Below are 23,871 nucleotides of genomic sequence, written 5' to 3'. Positions count from 1 at the left end.
ATAGTCCCATATATAGTATGCATCCAATACTTTAACAATTTAATAAGCATCTACTATGTGCCAGATACTGTACTAGGTACTGGGTGTACTCAAATGAGCAAGATATGATCCTTGTCCTGAGTTTAGCAGGAAATATAGACATATTAACCTAAGGCTCATAAGCCTGGGTCACTTACAAAACATTCTTGCTCATTTCATTAGTCTGTCTATGGAGTCCCTTAAACTTTTTCTCTTTAATCTCAGTTCTATATTTTTCTTTTTAATCCTTTTACCCTTAATCGCTTTGCCTTGTCTTACTTCATTGTCTAAGATCTCCAGTACAAGCTACATATATAGAAGTAACAATAACAGAATTCTTTGTCTTGATCTCAGCCTAAACAGAAATCGTTCTAAAATCTCACCATTAAGTATACTTACTGCAGGTATTTATTACATACGCTTTGATTCCCAGTTTGCCAAAAATTTGTGATGAATGAATTTTGAATTTTGCCAAATGCTGTTTCTGCAGCTATCATCAAGGACTGTGAGATTTTACCTTATTTTCAGGTTAACAAGTTAGCCTGCCACAATTTCACAGATGTTGGTGGAAGCTGTGAGACTCTTGGGTCAGAGTCAAAAGACTGTTTTACCCATGGCGCAGCAAGCGGCATGAATATCAGCGTATTTGTGTCAGGTCCAAATCTCATGGGAAAAATACAAATGGGTCCAGCCAGATACCTGCACAGGCAGTAGGGTGCATTACAAGGGAGGAACCCTGAGCTTAGGGAACCCAAATCTTAAAATGCCTTCCCTCTGCTCTGCAGGGAGACATTATCTTCATTATACTGGAAAGTAAGCATGCCTGCCTTTCACTCCAGAGAGAAACACTATCTCTATTCTCCAAGGCTGTTCACTTTACAAACATGTTTAAAAGTCACAAACAAAAGTCAGTCAGTGTCTGTTTGCAAGATGTGTAGAAACATGAGGATTGTGTTCTAGCAATTTTTCTAATATGGTGAATAATAACATCAATACATTTTCTAGAGTAGAAAAACCTCACATTCCTTGGATAAATTCTACTTTATCATGGTGCAATTTCTATACACTTCTGGATTGTGATTTTCTAACTATTGTGTGTGTTTTGCATCTATGATTTAAAAAGAACTTTATCGGGCTTCCCTGGTGGCGCAATGGTTGAGAGTCCGCCTGCCGATGCAGAGGACACGGGTTCGTGCCCCGGTCCGGGAAGATCCCACATGCCGCGGAGCGGCTGGGCCCGTGAGCCATGGCCGCTGGGCCTGCGCGTCCAGAGCCTGTGCTCCGCAACGGGAGAGGCCACAACGGTGAGAGGTCCACGTATTGCAAAAAAAAAAAAGAACTGTACCTATAATTTATATTTCTTTTATTGTCTTTGTCCAGTTTTGGTATCAAAGATATACTAGCCTTATAAAAAAAAAGTTAGGTAAGTGTTTCTCTTCCTATAGTTAATAAGTATATATGAAAATTTTTCTGTTATTTGAAGATTAGAATTAAAATTAGCCCAGAAAACCATCTGTGCTTTGTGTCTTTAGGGGAAAGGAAACTGGATTATTAAATTACATTTCTTTAGTAGTTATCCATTTAATCCTCCTTATGTTGATTTTGGTAATTTCCTTCTCAAAAATTATTCATTTCCTTTAATTTTTCAAACATATATGCATAAAGTTATTTATAGTATTCATTTATGTTTTTTTAAATCTTCACTCTATTTGTACTTATATAGTCTCTTTATTATACCCATATACTGTCTATATATTTCTTCTATATTCTCTCTTAAAAAATCCCAAATGTTTCTTTGTGTCTTCTTTTTTCTTGTTCAGTCTTTTTAGGAGTTTCTTATAGAATTATTTCAAATTACTAGTTTTGAATTACGTTGATCTTCTCTGTGTTCGGGGTTTTTTTAACCTCACTAATTTTTCTCTCATCTTTATTATTTCTTTGTATAGTTTTTATGTTCATCTATTCTATTTTTATTCTTCTAGTTTCTGGGATGGAACATGAATCATTCATTTTCAGAAATTCTTTTTAATAAAGTTATCTCTGAAGACTGCTTTAGCTGCATCCACATATTTTATATATAGCGGTTTTATTCTTGTGCAACTTTTGCATTGTTTTGTTCTTTTTTTACCCCAAAGTTATTTAAGTTTGTTACTAGAGATGATATATAGATACATAGATGTAGAGGTATATATGGTACATAAAGAGAGTTAGAGGTAGAGATATATAGATATTATTAATTTTACTTTTCATTGCTTCCATAACCTTACGTGTTTTTGTATTTTTATATGCTTATTCTATCAGTTTCACTATCACTGAGGATTTATAAGTTATTCCCTTTAGTTCTTGCTTATATAATTTGAGAGTTCTGTTGTATACAAACATATATATTGATTTTTGTGATGGTAGATTATTTCTTTTTAAGATTATTTGGTAGTGTTTCTCTTTACATATATATATATATGTATATGTACATATTTTTTCTTACTTTAAACTGTATTTCATTTGAGGACCTTAGCTTCCTTTAATTTACATTTGCACACTAGATCTGCTGGCATCCCTGCAATTTCAACCTTTCAAGCTCATTCTGGTTTTGCTATTTCTCTTGGATGCAGGGTTAAAGCTGATTGCGTTTTATAACCAACCTGATAATTGAACTTCTAACAGATGAGTTTAATCAATGTACATTTTTTGTGATTATGGCATTAGTAGTGTATTTGGACTTACTTCCACAATCTGATGTTTTTCTTTTTTACTTTTTTTAATCATATTGTTTCATTGTCCTTTCTTCACTGACTTTCTTCCTGTTAGATTATTTTTATACCTGTATTTTTCCTTCTGCTCATTTAAAAGCTATAGATTGCATTGCTATTATTTGGTGATTCACTTTATCTTATTAAGATTCAAACTAAACTAAAATTTTCTAAAAAGATCTTGAATTATGTAGTACTTCTGTCCTATTCATAGTTAAAACAATGAGTACAGCACACTGGGAACCCTTGAACAGCTCCACATCTTATTATTTTTATATAGAGCCTCGCTTTTAACTTTTTTAAACAAAGAAAGAATTTTTTGTAATCAATAGTTAATTGAATTTGCCAACATATTTCATTTATTTCTGGGTTCATTCTCATTTCCGATGCTCCACATCCTTCCTCTATGTTCACTTTTTTCTTGCCAGAGGAAAAAATCTTTTAGTGGATGTGAATGAGAAATTCTCTTACTCTCTGTGCCTCAAATTCTCTTTATTTTCCATCACTTCTGCATGATTTTTGTGTATACAATCCTAAGTTTACTTAGATCTTCTCTCAGTACTTCTAAGCCCCATTCTCCCTGGCGTCAATGGCTGCAGAGTAAAAGGCTGCTGTTTGTCTCGTTGTTAATTTGCAGTTAATTTATTTACTCTGATAACGTTTAAGATTTTCCTTTATTCTTAATGACCTAGTTCCATTATATGTCTAAAAGTGAATTTATTTTGATTTATAGTTTTATACTCAGAGAATGTGAGAGAACATCTTAAATTCTAGAAATTTTATTAACAATTATATTTCACATATTGATTATCTAACATTTCTTCCATTCGCTCTCTTTTTTCCTTGCAACTCAGATAAATATTGGAGCTTCTCAACTAATCTCTCATGTGTCTTAACTGCTCTTTCATATTTGTTCTTGGTGCCCAATGACGGATGAGCACTTCAGTTCTACCTTTAAGTTTACTATTCTCTTTTTGACTGTGTCCCTTCTGGAGTCTGTCCAACATATTGCATTTTTATTTCATTGACTACATTTTTATTTCCAAGACATTGGACTGGATCAGCCGGGACATTATTTTATTGCTGTCTGGTTTTATCTCACACTGTTCTGTTCTTTTAGCAATGATTTCAAAGTCTTTCGCAGGCTTCTCTAAAATTAATCAGAGCATGCGTTTAGATTCTGATCATCTGTTCATTTGTTTTCTGCTCATTTTATTTGGGCTGTCTTCCTTCGCATCAGATTTTTTTAATGAGTTTGGATATTTTAGTTCATAGGCTGATTTCTAGTAGAAGATCATTTTTATTTGATTTCCCTTTCTTCCTTCCATGCCTTATTCCTGCATGCCTAGTGGATGTAACTGCAGTAGCCTCCACCCAGTCAATACAGAGCTAGTTCTTCTGATGACAGTGACTGCCACGTGTGATACTAAAACATAGCCCACTTCCTTCAGAACGCCTTTCGTGAGGTCCAGCTCTAGATTAAGGGCCACTTTAATGCTCTTCCTCTTGGATACTATAATACAATTGCTATTTACTCTTTTTTTTTATTGGGGTAAAGCTGCTTTACAATGTTGTGTTAGTTTCTGCTGTACAAGAAAATCAATCAGCCATATGTATACGAATATCCCCTCCCTCTTGGACCTCCCTCCCACCACCCCTCCATCCCACCCATCTAGGTCACCACAGAGCACCGAGCTGAGTTCCCTGTGCTATACAGCAGGTTCCCACTAGCTATCTGTTTTACACATGGTAGTGTATATATGTCAATCCCAATCTCCCGATTCATCCCACCCCCTTATTCTCCCCCATTATGTCCACACATCCGTTCTCTACGTCTGCATCTCTATTCCTGTCCTGAAAATAAGTTCATCTGTACCATTTTCTAGATTCTACATATATACATTAATATACAATATTTGTTCTTGATTTCTCCCCCAGCAACACTGTATACTCTGTCAGGGCAAGGACCCTGGCCATCTGCTTCACTGTTATATAACTCAGCACCAAGAGCAATGCCTGAAACAAAGTAGCACTTATTAAATAGCTGCTGAATCGAATGTTTGAATCACTGAGTAACGTGTCTGATGGTGTTGCCGTTGTACCGTTTTCTCAGGACCCATGTGGTTAATTTTGGAGCTCTATGCATCAGAACTCTCCTAGATGGCAGATGCTGGCCTCTGAATAGTGATTTAGTAAGCATTTGGCTTCTGGTTCAATCATTCCTTCTTTCTTTCTGAGTTATTTTCACGTTGGGTAGACCTGACGGGCTAGCAGCTATGACATCTGGCAGGAGAAGATGATAATATCTCCTACTCTGCGTTTTGTTCCTTTGGTGTAATTACTACGAAGATTATAGATTAAACCTGTTCCTAGTTATTACAACTCCCTCTTTGAAACCCCAAAATGAGGGGTTTCATTCTATACAAAGATCTTTTCATTTCCTTTTGAACAGAAACTAACTAAAATTAGCTCCAAGTCATTACCGGGCTGTCAAAATGAAAGTGCCTTCAGCATACCCACTTCCTGTCAATACTACCTCACAAAACTAGGATCATTTAAGCCTTCTCACAAGCGGCAGTTAGGAAGAACATTGGTGTGTTGTACCTCTCTGGTTTACTGAAGATCATATTGAGATAGTTTTTAAAAACTTGGGACACTGTCTCTTGATGTTTACAATATATTCTACTTTTATTTACATATACTGTTTTGTTTTCAATACCTCTGGTAATTACAACAATGATTAATAAACATACAGATGTTTCCTTTTAACCCACAGAAAAGTTGTTCTTGTTTTGTTTTCTTTCAGGTTTAGTAGTAATTTTTATCCCAATATTTATGCTAAAATTATGCTTTAAAGAAAGCTTAATTTTTATCAAACATGCATGTTATCAAACATGCATCTTTAACGAAGACAACAGTCATCATTAAAATTTTTTAAAATCCTTTAGAATACTCACTAAAACACTGTCTATCCTAAAATCTATATGCCTCTAAGGCCCTAAAATCTATATGCCTGTAAGATAACACTGAAAAAAATTCAACCTGTTTCTGCTTTTTTTATACAATGAGGAAAATATAATTTTTTGTCTCTGAGGTATTTGATTATTTTCCTAAATTTATCATATTTCTGTTCTCTTAATTATGTATAGAAAGTTCACAGCAATGATTTCTTCCAAATATTACAGCCATCTTTACAGTCCTTCATTGTATGTAGAGACCAGTTTAGTATATAATTTATATCTTCAAACCTTAATATATATATTCCATGGTTCCAATTTCTGAGGGTTTTTTTTTACTAGCTGTACATATTTTCATAATAAAACCAGTCATAGTCTTTAATGATTAGATACAGATTAGAGTGATGAAAGAAAACTGTAAGCAGAGAAAGAAAGTAAAAGCACTTATTAATTTCTCTCAGAAGCTGCTTCTTTATGCAGTTGCACTCGGGGAATCAGAAAAGATCACATTTTCAGTAAAATCATATTAAAAAAATTATAATGACAGCATGAATATTTACTGCAATCATGAGACATTCAAAATTCTCAGAAGTTGTAAATATAGATCTGAAGACTATCAGAAATAAAGTATATTTAACTAAAGTATATTATTGATTAAAGTCTATCTAATGTTTAAATGTTGAAGAATATAAAAAGGAAGAGTCAGGTATGAAAAAAACATGAATTCGTATCTCATAATATTATCCAACCACCAAGGTAATGACAGATTGACTACAAACCATGGGGAGAACTGGAATGTCAATTCTTAAACTCCTAAGTGTGATTCTATGATAATAAACACATCATTATAACTTAAAGTAATTTGCTTCTATGCAAAGTATTGAATGCCTACTCTGTGCATAGAGAAAAAGTCACTATTCTTTGCCTCAGGGAATTCACAGAGTAATGGGAAATAAAGACAAATTCCAATGGTAAATACATTTTTATGAATAAATCCTTAATTCTGCACATTAATAAAAGACATGTGTGCTTCTGTAATTTATAATTACAAACAAGTGATCTTTTATATTAATAATAAAAACCTCCGTTCCAATTAGGCACTAATGTAGAACAGTCACTCACTTCCCATCTGCCATCCCATTTGCTAATGTGTACAGGAAGAAGACAATTAGCTGTTAAGTGCCACAAACTAGATATTCTCTTTTGCAAAATAAGTGTTATGAAATGCTTATAAAAGAACATTTGGTGAGAAGAAATGAGGTTATGAGCCTTTGTTTATTCCACATTGATATAAAAATTTCCTGGTTTCATAACTAATGAATTACAGAAAATCTTCTGTGGTATCTCCCCATCCCAAGCACGTCTCCTAAATTATGTTGAAATTTTAAATAATGAATCATCACCCACTCCAAGAAAGTTCATGTAGGACAGTAACATTAATGACTACCACGATCCTCTTATTCAGGCAACATTAGCTGACGCCTTCATAAGTAGAATGAATGTGTACCACAGTCTTCCCTCAAAGGAAGTCTATACCAGATAATAGGAAAGGAAAATGGAATAGGCAGCATCATCATTTGCCCAGATGCCCACTTCCACACAAGCAAAAGGCTGAACAGAACTTGCAGCACGACTGTTTCTGTAATTTTAGTAATTCATAGCAACTAGCCTTCCCTCTTTAAAGCCAAATTCCCTCATGGACTCTCTAGCTCATTGGAAATGGCTTGATTTACTTTGTGTTTTATATAGAATATGCCTGGCACAAGCAACCTTCATCTTGCATCTAAAGGTTAAAAGAGCCCCCCCTCCAGAAGGGGGTGAGGAGGGATAAATTGGAAGATTGGGATTGACATATACACACTACTATATATAAAACAGATAATTAATAAGGACCTACTGTATAGCACAGGGAACTCTACTCAATACTCTGTAATGGCCAATATGGGAAAAGAATCTAATAGAAGTAGATATATATATATAACTGATTCACTTTGCTGTACACCTGAAACTAACACAACATTGTAACTCAGCTATACTGCAATAAAATTTTTTTTAAAAAAGAGTCCCCCTCCCCCAAATATAATCCAACCACCATATGCACAAATATTCATCAACAAGACAGCCACCTAATGTCAAGTTTAGCAACTACATCCTAAGATACATTTGCCAGGTCACTTCAGAAGCTGCCTGCCAGTCTTAAAAACCTCAGTCTCTAGGTGATACCCTTTACCCTCTAGGTCTCGCGTGGAATTATCCACACCTACTTGTTATCATTCTGTAATCTATAGACTAAATGATCACCTAACCACCATCACGACACTGAATATACAACTGTGAAAGAATACTAATGAGCTAGCCGCAGGAACTTCTGTTAAAAAGGGGAAAAGAAAAGGCAGGAAAGGGACAGAATAGTCAGGAGTGGGGAGGTGGTAATTTTTTAATTTCCAAATACCCATGCACTGAAAAAGGAAAAGAAACTGAAGGGTAAGGGAAGCTACCTCTTTCATCTCTGCAACTGAACATGAGGCTGGGGCTGAACTTAGACTTTCTTCTTCTGTAACCTGTTCTATGTTCCTCCCACCTTCTGCCAGCATCTCACAGGACCTGGGTCTGTGGGATAAGCCAACGTTCCTTCCCACTGGAACTGAGCCCTCAGCGGCTCACTTAAGACTGCAGTACTTTTTCGTTTTTTTGCAAAAAGCAGGAAGCACTGTTTCTTTGGCAAGATCAAATAAATTGGCCAACAACATAGTCCTTGTCTCTATGTAGTTCCCTAATGGTATAAGAAGCCCCCAAATATCCAGATAGCCATCTCAGGTTCAACTTTAGTGGGATCGTTATAAAATTCAGACAAGGCTGACAGTGTGCACCATGAGCTGGCTGGTCCTGGATGCCCAAGAGAAGAAGCTTCCCGTCCTCTGCTCTCGATTCGTACCACTAATTGGACAGGGAATCGCTTGTCCATTTGTAAACAAGTCCTGCCAATGTTACCTCTTCGTTCTCTTTCAAAACCATGCCCTCCTGGCCCCTCTACTGCCACAGCTCTGGTTCAGCTCTTCACCATTCTCCTCAGGGTTACTCATGACAGCTCCAACCATGCCCTTATCACACAGCCCTGTAAGGGACGTTTTACCTGTCTGTCTATGACACAATATCTTATAAGCTCCCTGAGGGCAGGCATTGTATCTTATATGACTTTTTCTACCAGCACATTATAAACTGCTGGACACACATTAATCAAAAAAATTTTTGTAAAATGAATGCGTCTCTCAGCTTTTCTCCTCCCTCTTACCAGTCCGGTCTCGCCCTTCTAATCTAGCCTCTACAATGCTACTAAAATATAAACCTGATCACTCATGCACCTGGAGAAAACCCCTTTATGATACCTAAAAGCTTTCAGAATAACGTTCAGGTGTTCATACCTACCACCAGTCCTGTCTCTGTCTTCTGCCTGCCCTGGGGGAAATCTCATTAGGCTCCCATCCTACCAAAGCACTTCTCCACAAACCGTGCTCTCACGGGCATACCTCCAAGCCTTCATTCATTCAAGCAGTCCCCTCTGCCTCAGATGCCCTTGCTACCTTGATTCCCCAAACTAATGTCTTTATCCTTCAGCATTCAGGACAAGTGTCAGTCTCTCCAGGAAGCATGCCCTAACTCTTCAGTCTGGATTAGATGCTTCTCTGGGCTTTCAAAACATTCCAGGCATACGTTTAGCCAAACATTTATCACACTGAATGGTAATTTTCTTTCGACTTATGCATGGCCCCACTTAGACTGAAAACTCACTTAGGCACAGTATTTGGGAATATCAGTTGTTCCATAAATTGACAATGAATACAAGAATGAATATAAGCATGATTTGTCATTTCCAAACCCACTATTACATTTGAGTCTCATGAAATTAAATGAACAGATACCAGAATCCTTATTATGATGATAAGAAAACAAAAAGGGCATCTTCCACAAGATTATACCATTAGTAAATCAAGGATCTAAGTTTCAAATCCTGGTCCCTCTGGCTTCAAATGCAGTCCTCATAATGTCAGTATTCAAGGATGCCTTAGCACCTCACTGGCACAGAAATTCAGCAACCTCATGGACCAAACTGCCTGCAACTCACTCCACATTCTATGAAGTACTTGGCTATTAACCTCAACATGCCTGAATTATTCTGCTTTTTCTTCACTCATCCCTAGTCAGCACTATGTTGACCCTGTCTGTATAGGTGGTTAACTAATATGGTTACAGCACAGTGTTAAGGAGAGCAGAATTAAAAGGTTAGGACATGTCTATGAAGCTAGGTTGGATTTATTTGTCCAACACTACACACACCTTCTTAACTCGCACCAACTTCCTGGCAAATAACGTATCCTTGGCCAACAGAGAATGGTTGAGATAATGTGAACTGATCCTGGCAGATCCAGAAATTTGTTCATTGAACTGTGCATTCTAAAGCAAATAAGAAGATGAAGCAATTCTAGAAGCCAATTACTCTGCATTTCCAGGAGTGTCTTACCAAGCAAGAGAGAGAGAGAGAAAGAGAGAGAGAGAATTTCCTCCAGATTTTGAAAATATTTACTCACTGGACTTCTGACATCTGTGCATTACTGCTACAAAGAAAGTTAACATCACCACACTTTTAAGTCCTCAATATTACCTCTCCACACCATTTTTTTCTCTCTCTCTGCTTAAGGTTTTTGTAAAGTGGAAGGAGTCTACACACTGCATTTACTGACTGATTCAAAGAAAATTCCAGAACATTTTCAAGAGAAACACTATAGTAACAATAGCTCCTATTCAGAGTATGTACTCAGTATCCAGCACTGTGACAGGGGCTAAATATGTGTTGACAATTACAAACTCAAACTACATAAAGAAGTCTTATTTATCTACTTTTACAGATGGGATAACTGATGTGCTGAGAGGATATAGAGCTTTCCCAATATCTCAAGTCTGCTAAGTAAAAGATCTTAGACTTTGAATAGGTGTTATCTAATTCCAAAGACCATGCTTTATGCCACTGCACCACTACGGCACGTAGTAAATCCTCAATATTTTTGTGTAAATGAACCAGCTGTGGCTGAACCTGTTGTTACCTTAAGATGTGGAAGCTATTCATAAAAATGAAGCTTACTGACACTGCACCAGATATAACTGTCCAAAATACTGTGTTAAGGAACATACTTCAGGCTTTTATCACATTACTTTCACCTCAGTGAAAGTACACCTCACCCAGGACAACCCTGAATGTTTAGTTATGCTACTAGTTTTATACCTAATCTACCTTTTTCATTAAAATCCAGTGAAGCAGACAACTGAGATAATTACTGCACAATCCTCTTAATTAAAAAGTTTAGCTTCTAATTAAGAGTCATTGTTTATCTCATCAGGAAACAGGATTCATGACAGAGTTGCCCTTTCGTTAATTTTTTAGGCTTTTTTGAGGCTGGACATAGCATGTGATACTCCTACCCATGTGAGCATTTGTGTTTACACATGCACATATGCTTGAGTATATTAAGGAATGTTTTAATTGTATCAAAGGAAAAAATTAATAAAAGCATGAAACCCAATGGAAACTCTCTCAGTGAAACCCTTGACCCAGTACTTATGTCTCAGCTAATTACAAAATGTTCAAAAGTGAATTATTTATACCTCAGTTGCTAATCGGATACATAATTATATTCACAAATGAACAAAAGCTGCCTTAAAACTTTTTCTCACAAGTTATGCATTTAAACAAAGATTGCTGAATATCTACTCGAGTTTAGGCAGCATAAAGAAATAATTATTATTTCCCTAGACGCCCATTTCTGGAAAATTTCTTTTCACCATGAGAATCAGGCACATAGGACTTCAGAAGTAAGTCACAGTCTCCTTGGAATAGAGAAAACCCCATCCATTCAGATGTTAAATACAACCATGATACATGGTCCCTTGGGGATCCCAGCTTCATTACTCACTGCTACTGCACTGCAGCCTCCAAGTGCACGTGTTGTCCCGTAATTCATAACCAAACACTGGCAAGTGCTTTAAGTCACTATCCTTTGCCTCAACAGTAAAAGACTATTCTTTAAATCTCACGATGATAATTCATGAATCCATTGCTCTATTAAACTTGGATAAAATTAATTATTGGAATTGGCTTAAGGATAATTTCAATGTTATGCATAGAACCACACTAAAAAGTTCCTATGTGGAAATATTTGGCTTCTATCAGCTATGACAATGACTAGCATGGCCCTTCACAAAACTCAAAGTTGACAACAGACAGTTTAAATAGTTTAAGCTGAGGTGGAAAAAATCCCAATCAAATTTTCCATGCTAGCAGTTATCACCTAAAAGGTGTGGGGAGGGGGAAGGGGAGGTAGAGGCAACAAATAAATTTCAATTCATCATCTGCAACAGAGGTTGTAAAACCGTCCTCTGAAGAGGAAAGATGCAGGAATTTGGGGAAGTGACAACCTGCCCCCAACAACAACAAAATGCTTTCCTTTTCTTCCTCTACAATTCCCATTGCCCTCTAACCCCAAGAAGAGTGGACACTATAGCTTTCTAACAAACTAAGCAAATACTTACTTAGCACTTACTCTTGGACGATGGGCTAGGATGATTGTTAAGTGTTCAGCATCTTCCTTAAGGACTTCAAAAATCACTTTAAATTGGAAAGGGGACCAAGATCAAGGGATAAAAATTAAACTTTCCCTTGAAAAAGTCTTGAAAGTAATCACTGCTCTCAGTATGAAAACAAGATGGAGATAGAAAAGACTTACAATCTAGGGTGGAGTATTTTTCCTCCAAAGTTAGTAAACACACCTGATTATACATATCAGGCTTCCCTTCTATGAAGCATCATTCCTAAGACATAAAACAAACAACACAAAAGCATAGGTTTAAATATGCATACGAGTCAGACTTCCAAATGAAAATTCAGATCTTTACACAAATTCAGAGGTGCATTTTATTCTGGAAATGATTTGTAGATAGTTCCAGATGTTTTCCCTTCCAGAAAATAGTAAACTCTGCTTAGCATCCATTCTGGTGGTGTAAGCAATGGCTCTTTTTAAATCCTGTCTGCGGCACCGTAGCCCACTGTTATTACAGTCATTGCTTCACCTGAACCTGTACTGTATATTGATGCTGAAAGAATCTGCTCAGATAAATTACTGACTGGCAGCAGATGAGCTGATAAGGAGAACACCATTATTTTGCAAAATGGTCAGTGCAGGGTGCTGTAAAATAAAAATATAACCAAGGGATGCTTCACAGACGTAGCACATTTTATGGCAAAGGAGCTGATGAATAATGTGTCTCTGGAGGCCGTGCACTCTACTTTCTTGCACTGACGGCAGCACACAGGACAAGGCTATGCTGCTGGAAGCATCCGGCCACTGGGGTTAATTGGCTTGTAAATTCTTTTGGCAGCAGAATACTGATGGCTGGATAGACGGATTATTAAAATAAAGGAAGACAAGGGGCATAAATGAGAAAGATTCTTGGATAGGTGTTGAGGCTTCTCCTGCCTAACTCAGCTGCTAGGAAAGATGAGGATAACTAATAGCACAGCCATCGTTTCTTGAGTACTTACTAGGTTCCAAGCACTGGGTGTGCATACCCTGATGGTTAATTTTACGTATCAACTTGACTGGATCACAGGGTGCCCAGATATTTGGCTAAATATTATTTCTGGGTATGTCTGTGAGTATGTTTCAACCTAAAAGTAGCATTTGAACCAGTGGACTCTGTAAAGCAGATGGGTCTCCCCAGTGTGAGCGGCCATCATCCAATCCCTTGAGGGCCAGAACAGAAAACAAAGGTAGAAGAAGGAGGAATTCAGCCCTTCCTGCCTGACTGACTGAGCTGGAACATCATCTCCTGCCCTGGATATTCCTGGTTCTCAGGCCTTCAGACTTAGACTAAATTATACCACTGGTTTCTGGGGTCTCCAGTTTGCAGATGACAGATTGTGGGACTTCTTGGCTTCCATAATTGTAGGAGCCAATTCCTTATGATAAATCCCTTCCTAGATATTTCCTACTTGTCCTGTTTTTTCTATAAAAGCCTGATTAATATATATATATATATATATATTCATTTACTTAATCTATGAGGAATACTCCTATGAGGAAGATATTATTATTCTCATTTTATAAAAAAGGAAACAGCCTTAGAGCAGAGAAGTAACTGGCCCAAGTTATTACACGGCCAAGATAAAGAATTAGAACTAGTACTGCCTGATTCCAAAACCTATACTCTTAACCACTTGGCTCTTCTGAGTCTGATATTCAGAGTATCTTGGAATGAAAATTTACATTTTTCTTAGAAGGCAAGGAGTTGCAGTTGCCAAAACAGAGGCTTAAAATATATATATTAAAAAGAAAAACAGGAGGCACTTAATTCCATTTTTTAAAAAATCACCCAGAAGCAAAAAAGCAAAAATATTCCATCCATAGAATAAATCTTTCTAGTTTTAGCAAAATAATTTTTGTGAATTTCACATTATACTTTTAGCATCATTAATGTTAGCAAGCATGAGTTGACCAGGTCAGTCCCCCACGAAAATATAGATAATGTTAAAATACAACAAAGCACATCTAATGGAAACATAAAATAAGTTATTGACATTTCTCTCTGCTTGTAAATATATTTATCCACCTGCACCCCAATTGTGACATGATTTATTTAAAAGGAAGTGGAGACCTTCAGCCAATATGGTATAAGTCTCATGTTCAGAAAGTGGTAAAATTACCCTAGAGAAGTGGGCAATTTGTAACAATTATATAACTTATTTTTATTGACCAAATTGAGAGAAGATGGATGGATGGATGGATGGATGGATGGATGGATAGACAGATAGAACAACTAAAGGGAATTTTCATTTAAAAGAAAACATTTCAGATCCTTAAAACTTACCTATTCCTAATTCCCCAACATACCATTTAGTCCCCACAAGGCAAAGCGGACTATATTTAGCTTAATAATTTCCTATTGCTGCTGTAACAAACTACCACCACAACACAAATTTATTATCTTACAGTTCTGGAGATCAGAAGTCCAAAAATGGATTTTTACGGCTAAATTCAAGTTGTTGGCAGAACTGCATTCCGTCTGGAGGCTCTTGATGAAAATCTGTTTCCTTGGCTTTTCCAGCTAAGAGAGGCTGCCTGTATTCCTTGTCTTGTGGCCCCTTCCTCCATCTTCAAAGAGCACCACTTTAACCTCTGCTTCCATCATCACATCTCCTTCTCTGACTCTGACCCTCTTGCCTTCTTTTTATAAAAACTCATACGGGGCTTCCCTGGTGGCGCAGTGGTTGAGAATCTGCCTGCCAATGCAGGGGACACGGGTTCGAGCCCTGGTCTGGGAAGATCCCACATGCCGCGGAGCAACTGGGCCCGTGAGCCACAACCACTGAGCCTGCGCGTCTGGAGCCTGTGCTCCGCAACAAGAGAGGCCGCGACAGTAAGAGGCCCGCGCTCCGCGATGAAGAGTGACCCCCGCTTGCCACAACTAGAGAAAGCCCATGCACAGAAATGAAGACCCAACGCAGCCAAAAATAAATTAATTAATAAACTCCTACCCCCAACATCTTCTTTAAAAAAAAAAAAAAAAAAACAAACACTCATATGATTATACTGGGAGCACCTGAATAATCTGGGGTGATCTTCCTATCTCAAAATCCTTTACTTGATCACATCCACAAATCTCCTGTTGCCATATTCACAGATTCTAGGGATTATAGGATGTGGACATCATTGGAGAGCCATTCTCCTGTTTACCACAAACTCTCTGTAAGACAACCACTGCTACGGGCTGGGGGAAGGAGGAGAGCCAGGATCTTCCTTCTCTGAGGAGGCTAACTTATTACTAATCACAAAGGTGGCCAAAGGGAGCTAGACCTCAGGGATCAGCCTCAGCACTTCTCTTGTATATTCACTGCCTTTGGTGATCTCATCCAGTTTCACAGTCTTAAATACCACATACAAGCCAAGGCTTCCAAAAATATCTCTCCTGATTAAATTCTGTATCCAACGGCCTCCTCAAGACACCCACATGTATGTCTAGGAGGCACCTCTGACTCAACATGTCTAAAATTGAGCTCCTGACTCCCCCTTACCCAAACCTGTTTCCCTCACAGTCTTTTCCACCCTACCCCCCTTATTAGCAAATCTCTCCTTCCAGTTGTTCAGACCAAAAACCTTGGAGTTACCCTTGACTCCTTTCTTACTTTCACAGGCTCCTTCCAATCCATCAGTAAATCCTGTCGGCCTTCCATTAAAAATGTATCCGGAATCCTTTTTCTCCTCATCTCCTCCCCTGCTCTCACTCTGATCTAAGCCACCAGCATTCCTCTCCTAGGTTTTTGCAATAGCCTACTAACTGGTCATCTTCCTTTCACCCGTCCTCCCTATGGCATACGCTACACACAGCAGCCAGCATGGTCTTGATGAAACCTAAGTGTAGTGGATGCTGGGGTTGTGGGGGGGGGCCGGGGCACAGCCCAGATCCTGCCTTCAGGATGGAGTCACCTGCTACCCCAGCAGCCGGGAATGATGGACGCCAACGGCTTACATTTGAAATCCCTCTTGGGACTGCCCTCATTCAACAGGCGCTGCCTCGCTGAAGTTTATGCCCTTCCTTAACGTCTAACCAAGGACTAATTAATGTGGGGATACAAAAGCCCCACCCCTTTTCCTCAACTGGGGATGACTCTGAGGGGCTATGCCGGCTCCAAGACTCCCTGCGGATCATTTGAAGTCTCCGTCTCGACTGTACCGCATTGCAGCTTCTTCCTCTGCCTGGTCCTGCCCAAAGCTCCCTCAGAGGTGTTGTTACTGAGAACATTTCCAAAATAAATCTACTGCACACAACCGTACATCTCAGAGCCTGTTTCCAGGAGAATTCAACTTAAGACACTCCATCAGATTACATTGCTCCTCTGGTCAAAACCCTCCAATCATTCTCCATTCATATAAAAACCACAGTCCTCACAATGACCTACAGGTACTAATGGAAATGGGCCCTGTTGCCTCATCCCCTACTACTCCTGTCCCCGCTACACTGGCCAAGAACATGCTAAACACACTCCTTCCACTCCTCTTTCTGGAATGCTTTCCCTCAACATATTCACATGGTTTACTCACTCACCTCTTCCAAGTTTGGGCTCAAATGCCATTTTCCCAGAAAAGGCTTTCCTGACCATTCTATGGCACTAGAATTGCCCTGCAATCCCATACTCCATACCCTAATTTGTTCCTCTCCATAGCGCTTACCCTGTCTAACACCCACTATAAAACACTATTTACTATGTGTATTATCTTTCTTATCTCACTATAAGCATTTTGTCTGTGTCTCTTTCATTTACTGCTGTATCCTCCATGCTTCAAACAGTGCCTGGTACATAATAGGTTCTCAAAATACTCGTTGAATGAATGAATGAGTGCTGACTGTATGCCAGACACCTCCGGGGGCATATTTACATATATTATCTCATTTAACATTTACAACAACTCTGAGAGAGAAGTATTATGGTATCCATTTTTCAACTGAGAAAACAGAGGCTCATATAATTATACCAGACTATCACATATGTAAGAAATAATAGAACCCAGATGTGAGTCCCTGTTGGTCCAAACTCAAAGCCATATTCTTTCAATTAGACTAGATTCAGGTACAGGCATTAAGCACATAAAGTGAATGACCTGCTCAGAGAGGCTGCCTTACTGTAACTATGTTACTCTCTCCCCAAACAAATCTAATCTCAACAGAAAAGAAAATTCTAAAAAAGAGGTGGAGAGACTGAGTGAGACAGAAATCATGATCAACCATTTTATAAAATGCCATGTGTTTACTGTTACTGTATATACTCTACAAAATGTTTAAATTCCTAGCTTTATAGTAATGCCTGATGTATATGCCCAGAAGGGACTAATTAATATGCAGGTAATTAGTTGTAAACACAAATCTTATCAAAAGCGAATTACATTGTTAGTTGTATTTGGACTAGTAGGGGCGGGCAAGGAGTACATGTGTAGATAGAAAACAAAAGTCTGGGTTTTATATCTGAGTTAATAGAAAAAAATAACTCAGTCACTGTCGTCCACTTAGGAAAAGAAAGCTTTATGAAGGAAGTGGGATTTCAAGAGCTTTCTGAACTCCAGAGAGGAGGAAGTTTGGCAAGTTGACACCATGGTCTTATTCAGAGCTCAACACCCATTAACTTCAGAGAAAGCTTCTAGCCTGGATCACCCAGGCAGGGTGCAATGCAAATGGGAAATGAGTCTGACCCCACCACAAAAACCTTTACTTCCACACACATGTGGGTCTGATGGAATCCACTGACATAAAAGGAAGGTGAGAAAGCTCTAAATTGGCTTTTACCATCTAAGGATGTTCACACACAAAGCATGCATTGTACGCACTAATGAAAGACATGTGCTAGAGTGGTTACACATTGCAAGTGAATGAAAGCTAATGACATGAAACTGCCACGGTGCCTCTAGACTGACCCCTGTAAAAGCTCAGGCCTGACTTGTAACAGGCAGAGCTAAACCAGTTTATCACTGAATTATGCATCATTTAATAAAGACTGGTGTGACTCAACCTGCCACGAATGCTAAGAGCTTGGGGAAATGTCCTCCAAACTCCCCTGTCCTTTTCCCAAGCTCATCTTTAACCCTGCAGTATCAGATGGACCAAGCGAAGTAGAAGTCTAAACTTTATAAACTATACTAAATAAACTTGAGGTAATCTGACTCTGTGGTTCCTAGGGTCCCTTACTTGAAAATTACTGCTCTGGCAAAGTTAACTCCTGTTTCTGTAACTCAGTGAAGTGTGAATTAAGTGGGAGAGGAGCTGTTCTCTTTTTTGAATCACCAATGGCATCTCAAAACTGTACTTCAAAGTATGTTTCCATATGCCAAATACAAGTGCTGATTTTACTAGTGTCATTTACAGAGCCATTATCAAAATATATTTTAAGTTAAATAAAAATGAATCCTATAGGCTTTTAGGCTCTGCCTGTAGTTTTACATTCTTGAGAAAAAAAAATCCTGCTACCTCCATCATTGCCATAGAAATGGAAAAATCAACGCATTACAGGAAGATGTTTCAATAGGAGTGAATCATGCAGGGCTGAGAATAGGGACATCCACATCAATTTATAGACCGTTGGTGATAAATGATTTAGCAAAAATTCAGCTGAAGTCAAGGAAATCATAGTAATTTCTACCATCAGCCTCATACAAAAGCTTTTCAGTGATAGCCAAAGTACATAGTTAGATATGCTCTAGAAAGTTAAACTTCCCAAAATCTCTCTTTATTTTATTTATCTTTTCAGGATACAATCTTTTTTATGAGAACAAATTTGTACCACTGTGGAAACATTCAGGTCCCTTGAAATTTTATAAAGCTTTTTTTTTTCCTTGACAATGACCAAGGATCATGTTTCTCTTTAACTGAAGCAAAAAAATGGATGATGCTAAAATGCATTTATTATTAAGTTCGGCAACCATAGATTATGTTGAAGACTGAAGCACTTGCAATGCTCCTTCATCAGGGAAGACACTCTATTAAAAATCTGCCCATTGTGCTTTTGCATTTCATTCCTTCTTTTTCTTCCAGCAAGGTAATGAAAGCATCAAGAGTTTCTGAAATATTGGATAAAGAAAATTGAAAGCAGCATTCACAGCCCGGAAAACTGTTACTAATCATTAAGGGTTTGTCCCCATCCTTTTATTAGCCTTTATTTCTCTTGAACTACTTTGTTATGTTTTAGGGCAGGAAAAAATATCTGGGATGAGAGACAGAGACTATTCTAAGCACTTTACACATATTAACTCAATTTGTACTCACAATGACTTTATGAGAAAGGTCCTATTACTATCACCATCTTACAACTGAAGAAACCAAGGCACAGAGAGGTGAAGTAATTCACGCAAGGTCAATAGCGATAAGTGGTGGAGACCAGATGCAAATCAAGGCAGTCACACTCCAGAACCCATGCACTCATTCACGCCATACTGTCTCCAGAAAGGCATCAAGGAAAACCTAAAGCTTTCATTTTAAGACTAAACTAAAAAGAAATTCTTCAGTCTCTGTGCATTTTATTAAGGTCCCAAGGTGAGATTACACATTTCAGAACATTTCTCTCAAGTGAAATAATGTGGATCCTGAATTCACTTCAGAATTTTGTACAAAATACAAATATTCTTTTTTTTAAGATTGTTTTAGCTCTTTATTTTTTTCCCATTTAAATAGATATTATTTTTTAAATAATTTTTAAGTTCACAGCAAAAATGAGCAGAAAGTACAGAGTTTTCATATACTCCCTGTCTCCACACATGCACAGCCTCCCCTGCTCTCAATATCCTGCATCAGAACGGTACATTACAGTCAATGAACGTAGAGTGGCACACCATTATCACCCAAAGTCTACAGTTTACATTAGGGTTAACTCTTGATGTACGTTCTATGGGTCTTTAAAAATGCATCATGGGCTTCCCTGGTGGCGCAGTGATTGAGAGTCCGCCTGCCGATGCAGGGGACACGGGTTTGTGCCCCGGTCCGGGAAGATCCCACATGCCGCGGAGCGGCTGGGCCCGTGAGCCATGGCCGCTGAGCCTGCGCGTCTGGAGCCTGTGCTCCACAACGGGAGAGGCCACAGCAGTGAGAGGCCCGTGTAACGCCAAAAAAAAAAAAAAAAAAAAAAAAGCATCATGACATGAATCCACGATTATTGTATCAAATAGAATAGTTTCACTGCCCTAGAAGTCCTCTGTGCTCTTCCTGCTTATCCCTTCCTCCCTCCTAACTCGGGGAAACCACTCATCATTTTACTGTCTCCGTTGCCTTTTTCAGAATGTTATTTGCTGAGAATACTTTTCAGATTGGTTTCTTTCACTTAGTAATATGCACTTCAGTTTCCTCCATGTACTTTCATGACTTGGTAGCACATTTATTTTCAAGGCTTAATAATATGCCATTGCCTGACTGTACCACAGTTTATTCATCCATTCACCCATTGAGGGGCATCTTAGTGGCTTCCAACTTTTGGCAATTATGAATAAAGCTGCATCCTTGTGCAGGTTTTTGTGTGGACATAAGTTTTTTGTTGTTGTTGTTTTTGCGGTACGCGGGCCCCTCACTGCTGTGGCCTCTCCCGTTGCGGAGCACAGGCTCCGGACGCGCAGGCTCAGTGGCCATGGCTCACGGGCCCAGACGCTCCGCGGCATGTGGGATCCTCCCGGACTGGGACACGAACCTCTGTCCCCAGCATCGGCAGGCGGACTCTCAACCACTGCGCCACCAGGGAAGCCCTGGACATAAGTTTTTAAGTAATTTGGGTAAATACCAAGGAGCAAAATTTCTCTATCAAGTTGTAAGAGTATATTTAGCTTTGTAAAACACTGGCAAACTGTCTTCCAAATTACTTGTTGCACTCTGCATATCTTTTTCTTTTTTGGATGAAAAGCATTTTGTTTACTATCATTCTTTATGTTTTGAATTTTATTTTATTTTTTTATACAGCAGGTTCCTGTTCTCTACATCTGTGTCTCTATTTCTGCCCTGCAAACTGGTTCATCTGTACCATTTTTCTAGGTTCCACGTATATGCATTAATATACGATATTTGTTTTTCTCTTTCTGACTTACTTCACTCTGTATGACACTCTCTAGGTCCATCCACATCTCTACAAATGACCCAATTTCATTCCTTTTTATGGCTGAGTAATATTCCATTCTGTATACGTATCACATCTTCTTTATCCATTCATCTGTTGATGGGCAATTAGGTTGCTTCCATGACCTGGCTATTGTAAATAGTGCTGCAATGAACATTGGGGTGCATGTGTCTTTTTGAATTATGCTTTTCTCTGGGTATATGCCCAGTAGTGGGATTCCTGGGTCATATGTTAGTTCTATTTTTAGTTTTTTAAGGAACCTCCATACTGGTCTCCATAGTGCTATATCAATTTACATTCCCACCAACAGTGCAAGAGGGTTCCCTTTTCTCCACACCCTCTCCAGAATTTGTTGTTTGTAGATTGTCTGATGCCCATTCTAACTGGTGTGAGGTGATACTTCATTGTAGTTTTGATTTGTATGTCTCTAAAAATTAGTGATGTTGAGCAGCTTTTCATGTGCTTCTTGGCCATCTGCATGTCTTCTTTGGAGAAATGTCTATTTAGGTTTTCTGCCCATTTTGGGGTTGGGTTGTTTGTTTTTTAAATATTGAGCTGCATGAGCTGTTTATATATTTTGCAGATTAATCCTTCGTCCGTTGATTCCTTTGCAAATATTTCCTCCCATTCTGAGGGTTGTTTTTTCGTCTTGTTTGTAGTTTCCTTTGCTTTGCAAAAGCTTTTAAGTTTCATTACATCCCATTTGTTTATTTTTTGTTTTTATTTCCATTACTCTAGGAGGTGGATCAAAGAAGATCTTGCCGTGATTTATGTCAGAGTGTTCTTCCTATGTTTTCCTCTAAGAGATTTATAGTGTCCAGTCTTACATTTAGGTCTCTAATCCATTTTGAGTTTATTTTTGTGTATGGTGTTAGGGAGTGTTCTAATTTCTTTCTTTTATATGTAGCTGTCCAGTTTTCCCAGCACCACTTATTGAAGAGACTGTCTTTTCTCCATTGTATATCCTTGCCTCCTTTGTCATAGATTAGTTGACCGTAGGCATGTGGGTTTATCGCTGGGCTTTCTATCCTGTTCCATTGATCTATATTTCTATTTTTGTGCCAGTACCATATTGTCTTGATTACTGTAGCTTTGTAGTATAGTCTGAAGTCAGGGAGTCTGATTCCTCCAGCTCCGTTTTTTTCCCTCAAGACTGCTTTGGCTATTCGGGGTCTTTTGTGTCTCCATACAAATTTTAAGATTTTTTGTTCTATTTCTGTAAAACATGCCATTAGTTATTTGACAGATATTGCATTGAATCTGTAGATTGCTTTGGGTAGTATAGTCATTTTCACAATATTAATTCTTCCAATCCAAGAACATGGTATATCTCTCCATCTGTTGGTATCATCTTTAAGTTCTTTCATCAGTGTCTTATAGTTTTCTGCATACAGGTCTTTTGTCTCCCTAGGTAGGTTTATTCCTAGGTATTTTATTCTTTTTGTTGCAATGGTAAATGGGAGTGTTTCCTTAATTTCTTTTTCAGATTTTTCATCATTAGTGTATAGGAATGCCAGAGATTTCTGTGCATTAATTTTGTATCCTGCAACTTTACCAAATTCATTGATTAGCTCTAGTAGTTTTCTGGTGGCATATCTAGGATTCTCTATCTATAGTATCATGTCACCTGCAAACACTGACAGTTTTACTTCTTCTTTTCTAATTTGTATTCCTTTTATTTCTTTTTCTTCTCTGATTGCCATGGGTAGGACTTCCAAAACTATGTCGAATAATAGTGGCGAGAGTGGACATCCTTGTCTTATTCCTAATTTTAGAGGAAATGCTTTCAGTTTTACACCATTGCGAATGATGTTTCTGTGGGTTTGTGATATATGGCCTTTATTATGCTGAGATAGGTTCCCTCTATGCCCACTTTCTGGAGAGTTTTTATCATAAATGGGTGTTGAATTTTGTCAAAAGCTTTTTCAGCATCTATTGAGATGATCATATGGTTTTTATTCTTCAATTTGTTAATATGGTGCATCACATTGATTGATTTGCGTACATTGAAGAATCCTTACATCCCTGGGATAAACCCCACTTGATCATGGTGTATGATCCTTTTAATGTGTTGTTGGATTCTGTTTGCTAGTGTTTTGTTGAGGAATTTTGCATCTATATTCATCAGTGATATTGGTCTATAATTTTCTTTTTTTATAGTATCTTTGTCTGGTTTTGGAATCAGGGTGATGGTGGCCTCATAGAATGAGTTTAGGAGTGTTCCTTCCTCTGCAATTTTTTGGAAGAGTTTGAGAAAGATGGGTGTTAGGTCTTCTCTAAATGTTTGATAGAATTCACCTAGGAAGTCATCTGTTCCTAGACTTTTGTTTGTTGGAAGATTCTTAATCACAGTTTCAATTTCATTACTTGTGATTGGTCTGTTCATATTTTCTGTTTCTCCTGGTTCAGTCTTGGAAGGTTATACCTTTCTACGAATTTGTCCATTTCTTCCAGGTTATCC

Source organism: Orcinus orca, chromosome 12 (assembly GCF_937001465.1).
Source record: "Orcinus orca chromosome 12, mOrcOrc1.1, whole genome shotgun sequence".
NCBI classification, from domain to species: Eukaryota; Metazoa; Chordata; class Mammalia; order Artiodactyla; family Delphinidae; genus Orcinus; species Orcinus orca.
The sequence above is the reverse complement of the archived record's forward strand: the minus strand, read 5'-3'. Positions refer to the sequence as shown.